Source organism: Gracilinanus agilis, chromosome 5 (genome assembly GCF_016433145.1).
Source record: "Gracilinanus agilis isolate LMUSP501 chromosome 5, AgileGrace, whole genome shotgun sequence".
NCBI lineage: Eukaryota > Metazoa > Chordata > Mammalia > Didelphimorphia > Didelphidae > Gracilinanus > Gracilinanus agilis.
This window is the reverse complement of record NC_058134.1, coordinates 288,268,951-288,283,552: the sequence shown is the minus strand read 5'-3', so window position 1 is coordinate 288,283,552 and position 14,602 is coordinate 288,268,951.

The window sequence follows — 14,602 nt, the reverse complement described above, 5'->3', positions numbered from 1 at the left end:
TTATTAAGAATCTGTTATGTGCCAGGGACTGTGCTGAGTACTTTACAAATATCATATTTGAGCCTCACAACAACCCTGAGAGGTAGATGCTATTTTTCTCCCCAAATTATGGTTGAGGAAATCAAGGCAGGCAGAAGTCAGCGCTTCCTCATACTAGTCAGCCTCTAAGAAACTGAACTCAGATCTTCCTGACTCCAGGCCCAGTGCTCAGTCTACTGCCACAGGCCATCAGAAAGACACGATAGAGGTTAGGTGAGCAGAATCAGGAAAGCAACATACAAAATGACAGTAATGAAGAGACAGAGACAGAGAGCACCAAAAAGTGCATCTCCCTCTGTCTTCCACAGAGATGGAAAGCTCCAGGCCTGGCACGTTGCACAAACACTGTCTGAACATCTCCTGCTGGGGTTGGTCCTGCCAATCAGCTTTTTCCTTCCATCTTCCTCTCTTAGATTCTTTCTTCCACAGGGTGGTTGGTTGGACAGAGGGAGGTGGAGAAACAGACTCGAAAATGAAAATGGTGACAAAGGGATCAGTCCTTTTCAGGACCAGGGGGATTCCTCCACACAGCAATCCCAGAGGAATTTCTAATCCAGGTTGCAGATCGAAAGGCCACCTCCAGGCAGGGTCCTTGTCCATCCTCAGGAATAAGGCCTGGGGCTCCCTCTTTCAGTGACTGAGGGAAAGAAGGCCAACTCTCCTGGAGAGACGAGTAGATCTTGGAAAATGAATCCAACCCCTTCCTTCTACTGATGAGGGGCTGGAGCGGTACAGAGAGCTAGAGACAACCCAAGTCTTGGGACTCTAAATCCGGTGCTCCTTTGCCACCATGCCTGAGGAATAGTTTTCACTTAGAGGGATTCAGAAGCAGCAAGGGTAATAAGAGCTAGCAATCCTACAGTCTTTAAGGTTGGAGAAAGACTTTCACAGAGACCCTGGGGAATAGGTGCTAATATTTTTCCCATTTTGTAGGTGAGGAAACTTGGGATAAGAAAGGCCTTAGGTGATTTGGAATCTGAGGCAGAACTCAAACACAGATCTCCCTGACTTCAGCCCATCATCTGACTCGCTGTACCACCTAGCATGGGTTTCTTCCTAAGGGAAAGGGACTTAGACCTGGGAGACCTGGATGTGAGTTCTAACACTAGCTAAATGGCCCTAGGTAAGGCATTCCTATCTCTGGATCTCAGACTTCCTCACTGACAAAATGTAGAAGACTTCTCAGGTACCTTCTAATTCTGAATCCAATGACTCTTCAGACAAGTCATTTAGACAATTTAAGCCTCAGGGTTTTTTTCCCCTCTTTTTTTTTATTTCTCAGTTTTCTGACCCGTAAAATCGGGGAGGTCCTTTGGAACCCCTAAGCAGCTTTATAAATATCAGCTCTAAGGAGTTGAAGAGTGGAAGCAGGGTATTGAGGTGGAGGGACGGGGCTGAGGTGAGGAATGTGGCTCCCGTTTGTTTAGCTAATGAACTGAGACTGAGCTAAAGAAGGAAGTCATGTTTCTCTCCAGCTTGGCCAGATTTCATTAAGATAAAGGGCCCTTCATTCCTGCCCTGTGTTCCCCTCCCTCCCTTTGTCTTCTCCCCTCTCCCAAGTACATATCTTCCCCTCTTTCAGTTCTGATCCATTTCCCTCCTCCCCGACTCCCAGGACATCAGCCACCCCCCATTCCCTCTTCCCTCTTGTTCTGAGGAGTGGCCAAGAAGGGGCATTCTAGCCTCATACAAAGCTTCTTTATCTAAAGAATGCTTCCCTTTGGATTCCTCTCCTCCCAGGCTATGGGACATGTCTGTCTAGAAATGAAGCCTCTGGGAGGGCTGCAGAGAAGAGTAGTCAAGGCCCCTCTGCAAGAGTCAGAACCCAGAGAGGCCCTCTGAAGCAAGAGCAAAAGCAGTGGGGTCAGAGGTGCCCAGCAGGGGCCAGTCAGAACAGAGGAAAAGACAACATTGCTTTATTTGGTGGAAAGCCAACTGGATTGGAAACATGGGTTCCGATTCCAGTCCTACATTTCTCCAAGACTTTTTCTGTGTCCTCCATGTCCTCCTCTAAGAATAAGGAGTCAGTCTGGTTCCCTAAGCTTGAAATTCTTTGATCCAAAGAGGCAGATCTTGGACTTCCATTTCAGGCCTAGAAAGGGATGGTGCAAGTTTAATTGGAGGAGCCAGCTAGGTCGGGGTCTTCTGTGAGGGGGCATCAGCCTCCTAGATTACTAGAAGAAGAAGCTCCTTAAAGGCAGGGTCTTTTTTTTGTCCTTGTTAGCCCTACCTTCTAATATAACACTTTACACACATACGAGGCATATGAATATGAATGAATGGATGAATGAATGAATGTTTTTGGACCTGGGAGGAAGTTCTCTCCCTCCATCTCTAGAAGCCTAAACCCAAACTGTGCTACGGTGATGGGTGATTTGGCAGTAAGGATTGGGGTGCCCTCCTGGAGCTCTCTGGCCTATCCTCTTAAATCCTCCCCAGTGGCTTTGCCACTCTCTTACTCCCACCACCTTCTCCATTTGGCCCAAAAGCTAAACAGACATTTGCATTAGAGCCCCTGGTGAAACTTGCCCCTTGAGTCCAGAGGGACATGGAGAAGATGGTGGCTGGGGCCTGAGCACCTGTGCTTGGAAGGTTGGGGTCTGTGGACACAGCCTGTTCCAGACAGTCTAAGTGTTTATTGGTACACACCAGTGTTCAGAGAAAAGACAATAGAGTGGTCAGGGAAGACTTCACAGACAAGGCAATATCTGAGCTGGGCTTGAAGGATGGGTGATGAGCAGTGAGGCGAGCAGGGGGCTCTGGGCCCTAAAAGGAGAATTACTGTGTTTAGAGCTAGAAATGATCACATATGGTCTAGGGCCAAAAACAAGTGTCTCAGGAGACAAAAAGGGATTTTAAAGCCACCCACAAGTCTAAGGATGAGTCCTCAGCTTTCTTTGTCTCCTACAGTGTCTCTTCACCCTCCTTCTCTGAGAGATAGAAGAAATGGATGGTCTTTCTGAACCACCCTCACCACTGTTGGAATCCTTCCAGGATCATCTCACCCATCCCATTCCAGCTAGATAAGAAGACCAAGATCCAAATGATCAGGCTTGAAACAAACATGCTTTCTTTACATCACTGTCAACTAGGTACATATTTTATCCACCACTGCCAAAGTTGCTCAGAGAAGGAAAAGAGATCACTCTGGTCTGGTCAGGGAAGGCTTCTTGGACCATTTGAGCATTTGGGTAGATGGGGGAAATGGGGAACAGATGCCAGACGCTATTTACTGTAAGTGAAAAACTAAGCAGAAGTCTCTCTGAGTGGAAAGGGAATCTATTTCATGGCAGTTGAGCAACAGGAAGTGGGTGTTGAGGGGTGCCAGCAAAATACAGGTGAATCACTTGGGAGATAAGCTTCTTGGGAAAAGAACTGGGACCCAGAGCTAGGGGTGGGGGAAAGGAGAACCAAAAGCATTAACAAAAGTTTCTTATACCCAGGTCATTTGCACTGATACCAATGGACCCACTGCCACTACTCCACCCTTCCTGAAATCCTGAAATCCAATCCGCAAAACAAGCTAGAGCAGGGGTCGGCAATGTATGGCTCTTTCTGCAGGAGCCATAAAGTCAATTTTTTTCAGCCGCTGTTACAGGAGCGCACACTGTGAGCACTGCACGGCTCTCACGAAATTACATTTTTAAAAATGTGGCGTTTATGGCTCTCACAGCCAAAAAGGTTGCCGACCCCTGAGCTAGAGTCTGTGCTGAGCTAGGGCTATCTAAGGCAAAATTCTTGCCCAAGGAAATCTCCCAAGACCCTGCATAAAGATCAACCCTACTGCCTGGGAGATCAACTCCTCTGTTATCCTAGATCTTAACCCCTGTACTCAAGGCCCAAGACAACCATCTCTCCATACCAACTGTACCCTCACCCCCTTTCATTCCCAATAAGCCTAGGCAGACGACATATGCTCAAGTGAAACACTGGCAACTTTTTCAAATTTTATTTTTATTATCACGTAAAATGCACTTCCACATTGGTCCCTGTTATAAGAGCACACTCAACCCCAAATAAAATTGTAAATACACTGATGTGAAAGAGAGTCTGTTATGATCCACATCCCTCTGACTCCCAATAGTTCTTTCTCTGGCGGTGGATTGTCCCAGATCAATGCATTGCTGAGAGTAGCCAAGTTTTCACAGATAATCATTGTCCGATATTGCTGTTACTGTGTACATGTTCTCCCAGTTCTGTTTATTTCACTCTGCATCCATTCATGGAGGTCTTTCCAGCTTTTTCTAAAATCATGTTGCTCATCATTTCTTATAGTACAATAGTATTCCATCACCAACATGTACCACAAATTCTTCAGCCATTTTCCCATCAATTCTTTGCCACTACAAAAAGAGCTGCTAACAATATTTTTGTACAAATAGGTACAAACAGGGGAAGCCCTTTTTTTGTTATCTCTTTGGGATACTGTTAGTGGTATTTCAGGATCAAAGGGTACATACAGTTTAATACTATAGCCCTTTGGGCATAGTTCCAAATCATCCTCCAGAATGGTTGAATCAGTTCACAACTCCACTAACAATGCTTTTAGTGTCCCAGTTTTTCCACATCCCCTCCAGCATTTACCACTTTCTTTTACTGCCATATTGGCCAATATGATAGGTGTGGGTAAGTAACCTCACCATTGTTTTAATTTGTATTTCTCTAGTCGAGAGTGATTTAGAACATTTTTTATATGATTATTGATGGTTTTTATTTCTTCATCTGTAAACTGTTTGTTCATATCCTTTGATCATTTGTCAATTAGGGAACAAATGTTTCTAAAATATGATTATTCTAAACAGAAAAATCTCCAGGAAGTCAAGGAAACTTGAGCTAGGTTTTAGTTAATATAGAGGTATTGTCAGATATATAAGTAAGATTGATTAGGGAAATTCCTAAAGACTTTAGAGGAGTCTTTTTTGGGGGACTTTGATTATATGGATTTTATCAGTTAGGGTTGAACTGATTGGATACTTAACTGTCAAATTTCCCTTTGTTCTGGGCCTATCAGGGAGAGGGCCAGTTGCAGTCACCCTTTTTACCCCTTCTGCCTTTTTTCCTTTTCAGAGGGAGATGCATGTGTTTTCATCCATGTTCCCCAGGAGGAGAGTTCCTGGGTTCTGAGTTCCTAGAGAAAGGCAGAGGGAAAGGATTGGGAGGGAAGGGTAGTCCCAGAGGCATTGCTGAATAATCTCAGAATCCAGCCTTTCAATAAGAAAGGGAAAGTCCTGCATAGTGCAAGCCTTGGGGTTGGCTTGCTAACACTCCCAAATACAAGAATTCTGAGGCAAAGCTCTCTTGCAATAAAATGCTGCTGGGAATAGGCAGTCCAGTCCCATGGAGGGATGGGAAGAAAATGAGAACAAGTACTTATTAAGTGCTTGCTATGTGCCAGGTATTGTGCTAAGTAATTTACAAATATTACCTCATGAAATCTTTACAAGAGCTGGAAAGGCAGATGTTATTATTGCACCCATTTTACAGTTAAAGAAATGGAAGCAGACAAATTTTAAGTGACTTGTCCAGGGTCACAAAGTTAGTAAATATCTCAGGATGGATTTGAACTCGACTCTTCTTGACTCTAAGCCCAGTGCTCTCTCTACTATGTTCCCTAGCTGTATCTCACACATAGTTCCCGAAGACAGAGGAAGAGTAATACCATGACATGGGGAAACAAAAAAAATCTAGACTTTGTCACTATTCCCATGAGTTATCTGGATGAATATATGATGAAAAGGACTCTGCCTGCCCAGCAAAATCTTTTTTTTCTTTTGGAGGTGTCCATTACTCTTACTTGGACCATATGTGGATACAAGTTGTCCTTGATTTCAAGAACCTCATATTCTAATGAAAGGGACATCATGCAAATGGTAATCTTAAAGATAAGGGATTAAGAGCAAAAAGGAGAGGGACAACTCTGTGGCTCAGTGGATAGAGAGCCAGGTCTGGAGATGGGAAGTCCTGGGTTCAAATCTAACCTCAGATACTGCCTAGCTATGTGATCTTGGGCAAGTCACTTAACCCCAGCTGCCTAGTCCTTAAGACTCTTCTGCCTTGGAACCAATACTTGATTTTAGACAAAAGGTAGGAGTTACCAAAAAAAAACAAAACTTATGCCATGCATGTTTCTATTTATCAGTTCTTTCTCTAGAGGAGGACATTGAAAGTTATTCAGCAAATAGTATTTCTGTTCTCTTGGTTTTGCTCATTTCATTCTTCATAATTTCATGTGTGTCTTTCCATTTTAAAAAAATTACCTACTTGTCACTTTCTTATCCATCACAATCATATGCCACAATTTGGTTAGCCATTCCCCAGCTGATGGATGTCCTCATAATATCCAGTTCTTTGCCACCACAAAGAGAGCAGCTATAAATATTTTAGAACATGTAAGATTTTTTTCCTTTTTCCTTGATCATCTTAGAAAACAGACAAATAGTGATCAAAAGGTCTATCCAGTTTTATAACTTGTTAGGCATCATTCCAGATTGCTCTCCAAAATGGTTGCGTCAGTTTACAGCTCCACCAACAGTGTATCAGTATCCCCTTTTTTCCTCATATATTTTTTTAATTTTTTTTAAACCCTTACCTTCTGTCTTGGAGCCAAAAGGCAGAAGAGTGGTAAATGGGGGTCAAGTGACTTGCCCAGGGTCACACAGCTGGGAAGTGTCTGAAGCCAGATTTGAACCTAGGACCTCCTGTCTCTAGGCCTGGCTCTCAATCCACTGAGTTACCCAGCTGCCCCCTTCCTCATATTTTGCTGATCTTGAAGGATGCCAAGAAACTAGAAGCTAGCAGTGAAGAGAGAGTATTTCATGCATGGGGAACAGCCAGTGCAAATGCAAGAATTCAGAGGATGGAGTGCCCTGTGTGAGGAATAGCAAGGATGCCAATGTACTTAGATCATACAGTGAATACAGGGAAGTAAAGTTTAAGGAGAGAGACTTCTGGCCAAAATTACTCTTTGAATAAAGGCAGACTGCCCAGTCCCCTCCTATCTAATCCAGCAAAAACATGAAATATGCACCAGACCGAAAAATGATCAAGAAATCCTCTGAGAAACTACACTAAGGAACTTATTCCACCCCAGAACTGCACAACAGGTTAGCCAGAAACTCACAGATAACAGGTAAAGGGTTTTCGAGGAAAGCCATTGCTAACACAGGCAAAGAATCTGGCAACTTCCCAAAGTGAAAAGAGATGGTCCAGAGATATATGTCACCTGAGAAGTCCTGTGTTTGGGGGAAGCAAAAATGGAGGGTTCCTTGGGATAGGTTGTCAAAAATAATTTGGAAGCCTTATGGAAGATCACTGATCATTGCAGCTTGGCAGCCCTCAGAATGGGAGAGTTCCGGTGCCTGGGGGTTCCTCAGTCACTAACACTTTGTCCTGATAGACCACAGAGGGCTCTGAAGATTGAAAACTCTGAACCTCAGAGATCCAGGGAGACCACACCCTGGGAGGTGGTAGTCAGCACAGGAACTCAGGGAACCCAGGATGAGAGAACATGCAGGGCTGACCACTTCTCCTTTATTCAAAGGAAGGTATAGAACCTAGCCCTGACACAAATCCCCAAATTTTGGAGCTAAAGCTGTAGAGATGAGTAAACCAAAGAATATAATAATTAATATCAAAAATTATCATTGATCAAGAAGTGCTCTACAACTCAGCCTAGCAGGATAAAGTCTTTCCATAAAAACTAAAAAAAGTGACTTAGAAGTGGGGGAAGGGACAGCTGGGTAGCTCAGTGGATTGAGAGTCAGGTCTAGAGACGGGAGGTCCTAGGTTCAAATGCAGCCTCAGACACTTCCCAGCTGTATGACCCTGGGCAAGTCACTTGACTCCCATTGCCCACAATTACCACTCTTCCACCTAGGAGCCAATACACAGAAGTTAAGGGTTAAAAAAAAAAAAAAAAAAAAAAAGGAAGTGGGGGAAATGGGATTTTTCACAAAGTCTACATGAATACCCAGAAAAAATTAAGCAGAGATAAAAAAAAAAAAAAAGGAAATAAAAGGCAGAAAGGGAAAACAATAGGAGAATAAGTAGCCTAGAAGAGAGAGTGGTAAATCTTATCTAAATGCTGGACTCTGAAAATTAGAACACCGGGCAGCTAGATGGCTCAGCCAGCCCTGGCAACAGGAGGTCCTGGATTCAATATGGGCTCAGATACTCTCTAGCTATGGGACCCTGATCAAGTCACTTAACCCCAATTGTCTATTCCTTACACCTCTTCTGCCTTGGAATGGATACTTAGTACAGATTCTATGGCAGAAGATAAGGGTTTTAAAAAGAAAGTTAGGACAGGCCAAAAAATATCAATGACTTCATGAGAAAGCAAGAAACATTAAAACCAAAACAGATAGGAAAAAAAGAAAATATAAGGAGTTCCTGTCAAAACCAGTGACTTGGAAAGCAGGTACCAAACACAAAGCTTGGATATTATATTTCAAGAACACATGGGTCATTTCCTAAAAGAAAACCTGCAAGAACTGAGGCAAATAAATGAACCCCACTGACTGTCTTGTGACTCAATTCTGGAATTAACATAGTTTCTCTTTCTATTCCAATTATGGATGGGCCTAGTCCAAATTCTGTCCTGGAAGAAAACTTTTTTCAATTGTGGGAACTGGGAGAAAATCTTGCTGCATTGTTTGAACCTAGTCCTGCGTGGCTGGGAAATTAGACCATTTGTACCTGCTGTTTAGAGACCCTTAACCAAAGACCAAGGGTATGCTGGCCAGAAACCTAGTCAGATCCAAAGACTGATGGAAGGAGCTTTCTCACAATTGTACATCTCAAACTGGCCCCACACTGATCAACTGGTTATTGTTTCCACATTCCTTTGGTTGTTTACAGTTACTTGGGGAGAAATGAAACACCTTTTTTCCTGAATTCAGGGAATTCTTTACTCCCCCTCCCAATCTATAAAGTCCCTAATCTTTATTCAATTAGAAATCAGATTACCTACTGTTATATTGTTTCAATTAATTGGTCTTATTTTTGTTTTTAATTGTTTTTAATGTATAAAATTCTGTCTTTCCTGTGTATTCAAGGTCTAGCCCTAAACTGAGGAAGGGGCCTAGTACCAATTTATCAGGCAATTGCCATCCATTCCTTAATAAATCAATATGCTCGGAATCAATATGCAGGTCTTTTTTTTTCTCAATCATTTCATCTTTCACTCATTACAAAAACAACTATGTAACAAAAACAAGCTACAGTAATGGACCTCTGTACCAGCAGCAATACAAAAACCCAGGACAATTCTGAGGGATTTATGGTAAAGAACGCTGCCCACATTCAGAGGAAGGAAACATATAAGAAAAACAGCTGCTTGAACGCAAGGGTTGAGGTGGACATGATTGAGGATGTAGACTCAAAACTACCACACCAATGCAACTATCAACAATTTGGAAATAGGTCTTGATCAAGGACACATGATAAAACCAGTGGAAATGTGTGTTGGCCATGGGTGGGGGGGATGCGGGGGTGAAGGGGAAAGTAGGAGCATGAAGCATGTAACCATGTTAAAAATGAATATTAATAAATGTTTAAAATTTTAAAAAAAGATAATAGATAAAAAAAAACAAGCTACATATAAGATCAATTGGAGACAATCAACAGAACAAAGGCCCTAGAATTAAGGGAGATTAGGAAATGCTTCCTGTAGAACATGGAATTTTAACTGTACAAACAAGCACTATACAAGATAAACTGGAGATAATTAACAGAGTGAAGGTCCTAGAATTAAGGGGAACTGGGAAAGCTTCCTGTAGAAAGTAGAATTTTAACTGGGATTTTGAAGGAAGCCAGGGACCAGGAGACAGAGGCGAGGGGGTACAGAATTCCAGACACCAGGGATAGCCAGTGAAAATGCCCAAATTCGGGAGATGGGCTGTCTCATGGTAAAAGGAGTGAAGAGAGGATATAAATAAAGTATAAGAATGTTGCCCCCAAAATGGGCATGGCCACATTCAGGTGGAGCTGTGTTTTGGGATTGGACATGTATGTCATAGGGAATAAGGAGCATGTGCAGATTTGGAGGATTCTTCTGGAATACCAGAGCCCTTAGTGCACAGGTCTTATGTTCTCCCCATTGTCCACCTGTCATCTTTTGTAAGCCTAGGCGAGGTGCCACTACCCTTTTGGAATGTTTTCTTCAATGATGGGAGTGGGGTGAGGGATACAGTACATTGGAGGGTCTCTATAGGTAATTAATTATGTATTACAGTTCAGAACTAAAATAAATATAGAACAATATGAGTAATTAATAAAACAGATTAGGTGATGCCCAGTAGCCTAGGATAGAACATTATGGATTCAGTATATGTGACTGATGTTGCTGATGTTGCCATTTATGCTTGACGAATGCTGAAACTACAGATTTTCAGTTGATGTTTAACGAGAGCTAACTGATGAGAAATACAAGATTTCAGAGTCTGAGGGTCCTGTTCCTATTACTTACTGCCCCTCACTGCCCACTACCAGCCTGAAAGGTGGAGGGAGGGCCAGACTGTAAGAGCTTTAAATTCCAAACAGAAGATTTTATAGTCAGACAGACAGTGGGCCAAATATTCTGAGATGGAGACTGAATAAGAGGTTGAGTGCAGTTGTGCATTGGCAAGTAACCTCAAATCTGACACAACAGTTCTGGATATTATGCTGGTAGCAGGAACAGATGCTAACTAATAGCTGTTGCTCGCTACCCAGTGCTAGATCACAGATTCAATGCATACTGGGCAAAGAGTAGTACAAGGCAGGTTGAATAGTCCTGACTCTAGTCTAACCACTGAGTGAGGCACAAGGACTAATTATGTGGATCTCACCCTGATTCTGGCTCTAAAACAGAGTCCAAAGTCAAGAAGTAAGGCCAGAAGAATGCGCAAACAAAAAAAGAATCCCACCCTAAAGAGGTGATGGGGTGGGGACACAGGTGCTCAAGACCCAGACTCGAAAGAAGAAAACAGTGTCAAAATATCTACAATAAGAGTCTCAAATAAAAATGCAGCTTGGGCACAAGTTAAAAAGAATGTTTAAAAATGTTCTTACAAATGAAATGAAAGAGCTATAGGGAAAAAAATTAGAGAAAATGAAAGCTATGGAAGAAAGACTTGGAAGAAGAATCAACAGTTTGGCACAAAATCAATATCTCCACGAAACAAGAAGAAATATTAAAACAAAATGAAAAAACTGAAAAAAGTAGAGGGAAACAAAAGTATCTCATAACAAAAACAACTAACTGGAGAAAGAATGAGGAGAGATTATTTAAGAATCATTAGATTATCTGAAAACCATAATGGGGTAAAAAAAAAAAAGCCTCAGCATCATATTTCAAGAAATCACCAAAGTACCCAGATCTCTTAGAACCTTGGGGCAAAATGAAAATAGAAAGAATTCACTGGTCACTTTTTGATAGAACCCCTCCCCCCCAAAAAACTCCCAGGAATATCATAACTGAAATACACAGCTTCCAGGTCAAAGAATTAGAGAACTTTCAAATATTCTTGATAAAAAGGTCAGAGCTGACACTCTCCGATTAATAGATAATCAAACGTTATGAACAGATATGGAAGAAATTTAAGCTATCGATAACCACATAAAAAATGTCATAAGTCACTATGAAAAAGAAAAATGCCAATTAAAACAACATCAAGGTTCTACTTAACCTTTATCAGATTAACAAAGATGACAAAAAAGGAAAATGACAATTGTTGAAGGGCCCATGAAGAATTATAGTTTTTATTTGTTGCTTTTTTTTTAAACCCATACCTTCCGTCTTAGATGTGTATTGGCTCCAAGGCAGAAGAGTGGTAAGGGTTAGGCAATGGGGGTTAAGTGACTTGCCCAGGATCACACAGCTGGGAAGTATCTGAGGCCACATTTGAACCCAGGACCTCCTGTCTCTAGGCCTAGCTCTCAATCCATTGAGCTACCCAGTTGCCCCCTAAGAGTCATAAGAAACTGAGAAGATTTGTATGAAATGATGCATAGTGAAATGAGCAGGACCTAAGGAATAATGAATACAATGATACTGTAAAGAAAAACAATTGGGGAAAAAATAAAAGAAAAACAATTGTGAAAGAACTATAAAGTCTAGGCTTCTGGAGGATGTTAATAGGGCATGCAAGCTATCCATCTTTGGACAAAGGCACAGTGAGAGGCATTTCTTAGAATAACCAATGTGGGAATCTTGTTTTTTTGAGATGATGCCCGTTTTCTGTAAGGGTTTTCCCTTTATTTTCCTTTTCTTTTCTTTTTCCCACTTAGGGGTAGGGGCAGGAGGAGGAGCCATTCATTTAATCGTGATGATAGTTAATTAAGTTGTTTAAATAATTTCGCAAAAAAGAGAAGCTATTCCTAATAGGCTTGAGCCAGGACAGCCACCGAGATGGGCTGCCATTTCTCCTTTTACTCAATGACACAGGATTTAAAAGGAAATCCCCCACTGCAAACAGGGAGTGAATTGCTGGGAAGCCTCCCCTCATGCAAAGGGATGGGAGAGTTGAGAGTCCTGGGATGAATCCAGGACCCAGGCTCGGGAGCCCTCCTGCTTTAGCCTGTGCAGGAGCACCACCTGATGGTCACATCAGGGATGGCGCAATGGAAAGTCAATTTCCTGGGCAGGAAGCTAGTTTGGCTGCAGCTGCCTTTCTGAACGTCTGGTTCCAGCCTTGTGGTTCTCTAGGCAGAAGCTGCCAGGTCTTGTGCGGTCCTGACTAAATTCCCTTTCCTTGTCTGGGAGGTTTTGAATTTTGCTCCTGGGACATTTTTCGATTTGGGTTTCTTTCAGGAGGTGATTGGGGGGAAGGGGAGAGGAACTCTTTCCATTTATTTTTCCTCTTGTTCAAGGATGTCAGGGGTGTCCGTTTTCCCTAACAGTTTCTGGTAACATGATGGGCGTCAAGGCCTTTTTTGTGATCATAGCTTTCAGGTATTCCAGGGATTGGCTGGAGTTTAGGAAAGAGAATAATAATGCATAATAAGTTTAGAAAGATATTTACAGCCATTCTCGAAAGAGCTGCAAAAGCTATATCAAATCGAGGGCTTTATATAGTTGTTGCAAGTGATACTCCCACCTAAACTTGAGGAAAACAACTCTGCCCTTTGTGTGGAGGATGGAATGGAGAGAAGAGGGGTTGGAGGCAGGGGGTCCTATTAGGAGGCCAATGAATGAGCCCAGGCAAGAGGTGATGAGGCCCTAAACTGCCTTGTGAGCCAAGAGAAGGGGAGCATGAGACACATCGTAGACAAGGAAGGGTCAGGATTTGGCAACTAATTAGGTATATGAAGTATGGGAAAATGAGAAGTCCAAAGTTTGAGAAGAAAAGACAAGTTCCATTTTGGACATGCTGGCATTGGCTTTTTTCAATTAACAAGCATTTATTTTTTCCCAACTATCTTCTCTCTCCCTTCCTGTTCCTCCTAAAAGAAAAACAAGGCCCTTTTAAAAAAAAAGTTTTCATCTTTTTAATTTTTTTACTATTTCTATTTTTTTATCATTACATGAAATAATGGATATCCACATAAGTTTTCCAGAATTAGAAGATCAAACTCTTTCCTTTTTTCCTTCCCTCCCCACTTCTGGCAAGCAATTCAATCTGGAAAACAAAGCCCTTTTAACAAATATATGTGGTCAGGAAAAAAAAAACCTGCATTTGCCATGACCAAAAATTTATCTCATTCTACATATTGAGTTCGTTCACAGGTAGCATTTCTTCATTCTTGGGCCTCTGGAATGGTTGGTCATTCTGTTGATCAGAGTTCTTAAGTCTTTTGAAGTTGTTTGATTTGACAATGTGCTCTTTCAGTATAAACTGTCTTCCTGGCCCTTCTCACTTCATTTTGCATCCTTGTGTACGAATCTTCCCAGATTTCTTTTATCATTTTTTATTATATTTCATCATATTCCCACACCATGATTTGTTCAGCCATTCCCCAATGGATAGTACTTGCTTAGTTTCTAGTTCTTGGCTACCACAAAAAGAGCTGTTACAAATATTTTGGTATAGTGGGCTATGAATTGTGTTCCACTGTAACTTTTCTTCTGCAAAATGAGGATAATTGGCAAAGGGCAGGTTCAGCCAGAGCCTAAGCATCAAATGTGAAATTTTAAATATAAAATAACTAACATCAGAAGTATGAAAGAACTTTGAACAAGTTAAAAGCACTTGGCAAGTGAAACATGGTATTCAGAGTTATAGGGGCTTTTTTGTTTGACACAACATATGAACATGGTATCTTACTTATGTGGCAAAAAGTATCTATACTTTTAAAAGCCATTTGAAATAAATTTAGTGTAGATATTCCTCTCACCCCAAGCTAGGATAAGGAATAGGAAAATGATGACCTGTATGTGTATGGTTTTTTTTTTTTTTTTAATTTTTAAACTCTCATCTTCTGTCTTAGAATCAATACTAAGTATTGGTTTCAAGGCAGAAAAGCAAGGACTAGGCAATTGCCATTAGGTGACTTGCCCTGGGTCACATGGCTAGGAAGTATCTGAGGCCACATTTGACCCCATGGCCGTTCAGCTCTAGATCTGGCTCTCTATCCACTGAAC